Genomic DNA, 3,322 nt, shown 5'->3' on the forward strand with positions numbered 1-3,322 from the left:
ACATGGGGGGAACACTGCCTAAGAAAGTCCACGTCAATTTCTGACAATTTACGGGAGTTTTCGGCGAAGCCTGCAAATTGCCAGAAACTGCCGCTAACCTGAAGTTCCACGACAATCTACAGTGCCGCATATTGACGAAAATTCCACTTTTCATGCAGTGAGTGGAGAGGGAAACTTCGTTTTAACAGGAAGAAACCTCCAACATAATCAAGAATAGTCTGAGTATTATGTCAAGTATTTGTATTCAAGAAAAGGAGTTTTTGCACAGTAGCAGGGCTAAAAGGGTTTGGTATAGATTTTGATAGAGTTTTGTCTTCTGTCTAATATTTCAGTGGATCCTTCGTTTTGTCCAGAAGTGGAGCAGATAAGTATTGCTGCATCTCCATTATAGTCTTTGCTGTGTTTTTACATCTTCTTGCATCCTGTGCATCATTGTCCAGAGGCATCCACATGTCAACACCTAAAGATGTAGGGTTAAAAAAGGCAAAGAAACTGGTTCTCGCAAGGCAGGTGAGTGTGTGTGTGTGTGTGTGTGTGTGTGTGTGTGAGTGTGTGTGTGTGCCTGCCTTCCTATGCCTGTATCTGTCTGTCTCTCTGTCATAGAAGAAAGATGTTCTACTGATGCACTGCATATTAATCATTTAAATTTCTTCCTCCCAACTAGATACCTGACACAGAGACACCTGATCCAAATCAGACATTGTGGAAGGAAGGTAAGTCTGTTGCAGAGATGTTGGGAGCACCCCCACCATACAAACCTGACGCCAAAGAGCAGAAAGCCCTGCAGAACTCAATGGCAATGTGGACTGGGCGTTCTGGCTTGCCTGCAAGGACCATTAAGGATGAAAACTTTGATATGATGAGACAAGCCAAAAAAAGGTTCAATGTGTACAGTGTGATATATGTTAAAAAGAGAATCAGTGTGTGGAAAGTTCTATGCTGCACAGTGTTATATAAAACAATGGGGAAAAAGAGAAGCAGTGTGTGGAGAAGTTCTATTTTGCACAGTGTTATATAAATAATATAGAGAAAAGAGAAGCAGTGTGTGGAGAAGTTCTATTCTGCACAGTGTTATATAAATAAAATAGAGAAAAAGAGAAGCAGTGTGTGGAGAAGTTCTATTCTGCACAGTGTTATATAAATAAAATAGAGAAAAAGAGAAGCAGTGTGTGGAGAAGTTCTATTTACAATGTTGACAAAAATGACAACAATTTGACTAAGGCTAAAATGGATTTTTGTCATTTAGACTAAGACTAAATTGGGAAGGCAATGACTAGAAGTGACTAAGGCTAAAATTGATTTTTGTCTTAGTGACTAAGACTAAATTAAAAAAAGCTGACCAAATTAACACTCCTATCTTCTTTGGCGAACAACTGCCACAAAACAGGCAGCAAAAAGCACCATTAGGTGCCCTTCTTCTTCAATTACGGATCTTTCCCCCAAAAAGTCTTTGTCAGAGCTTTTATCATCTCTGTAGTTCTTCTGTCATGACAACCATAAGGGCTAAGGCTATCTAGTTAAGCATATATCAGTCCAAAATTTATTTCCTTTTCATGATAGAGTTCTAAATTTTAACCCCTGAAAAGGAGAAGGAAGATGATCTAGGAGCTATATTCGCAGTTGACAGAAATTTGCCCAATTGTGGTATGGAAAATGTGAATTCTATTAAGATCTCCTTCTTTAAAATAAAAGTAGCAAACTGAAGTCAGTAAAGCCTTTTTAAAATCTATAACAAATAACAATTGCACATGATTATGAGCCTGTGGGCTCTAAACTGTGGTTTTAATTCTACATGTTTCAGGTACTTATAGCCTACAAGAATGCTGATCTGACTTGACAGGATTGATAAGAAAGTAGACATTGGTTAAAATCTTATTGATTTATTTTGAAGAATATATCTGCAGCAACACCCCAGCTTCCTCCTACAGTCCAAAAACATGACTGTTAGGTTAATTGGCTTCTCTAGATTCTCCTTAGGTGTGAGTGTGTGCGTTAATGGTTGTACATCCTGTTTGTCTCTGTGTTTCCCTGCGATGGACTGGCGACCTGTCCAGGGTGTATCCCGCCTCTCGTCCATTGACAGCTGGAGATAGGTACCAGTACCCCTCGCGACCCCAATTGGGACAAGCGTGTCAGATAATGGATGGATGAATGGATGGATATGCAGCAACTGAATCCATCAGCAGTGGCATCAAGAGCTTGAAAACCTTGCAAAATACATCCTAATGAAAACACACTCATTCATTTGTTTTTAATGTACATATCTGTCCAATATTTAATCATTTTAAGCATTTAACATAAATATATCAGTAAGCCAAAAAATAAGACAAACATTCTCAGTTGCTGAAAACCAAAATCTTAAGTCTCCAGTTCCCTGTCTCATCTTAACCGGTCCAGCAGAAGATCGCCATGTTGAGCCTGGTTCTGCCAGAGGTTTCTTCCCAACAGGGAATTTTTCCTCTCCACTGTCGCTTCATGCTTGCTAATCATTGACAGTGTTATCCAACTGGACTTCCATCTTCCAGGTCCCTGAGTGAAGCTCTAGTATCAGCTCACGCAGTCTACTGGATCTCCCTATAAAGCTCAGCATACCGTCTCGCTAACCAGCAGTCTACAGACTAACCAACTTCATTAATCTCCACTCCACAACCAGTTTCAGGCCTGTGGAGAAACAGCCCTATTCTTTGCTCCTTTTCATGCATATCTATTAAAATTAAGTACTATGTTTCCTGCTGAGGTCTGAGCACCAAAGACGAAGTTATTGTATCAATACATTTCTCCTAAATGGGTTTTCTGTTTCTGCTAATTTTTCACATTTAACTACCTATCTCAAGCTTGAGCAAAACTAAGAGCTAAACTAAAAGTTCATTGTGTAACCTGAGCTAAGTTTGATAAATCTTTTTGATTATAACCTGCTCATCAGAATGCCGATGCACCTCTCTCTCTACATTGACACTACAAAAGTAACCCCTGGCGCCCAGAAAGCTAAATCTAACAACCCCTGCTGTCTAAACCAAGATAAATTAAATGAAAAAAACAAGACAAACAGCTTTGAATATTATTGCCATTTGACACAAATATATGCTTCCTTAAAGTGTTAAGATCAACCATTATGATTAAACATTCAATAGTTCCATACAATACATTTTACACTAAAAATATTAATGATTAGAATTAAGAAAGGTACCTTTATGTCACAAAACATATGTCAACTTTTCAGATATTATAAACATGACTGGTCTGAAGTTTGGTATATAGAGGAAAACGATGTGCCAGGTTGGCATATAATAACATTAATGCTGAATGATCTCAGTTATGAGCT

Source organism: Cyprinodon variegatus, unplaced genomic scaffold (assembly GCF_000732505.1).
Source record: "Cyprinodon variegatus isolate N-32 unplaced genomic scaffold, C_variegatus-1.0 Scaffold912, whole genome shotgun sequence".
Taxonomy (NCBI): domain Eukaryota; kingdom Metazoa; phylum Chordata; class Actinopteri; order Cyprinodontiformes; family Cyprinodontidae; genus Cyprinodon; species Cyprinodon variegatus.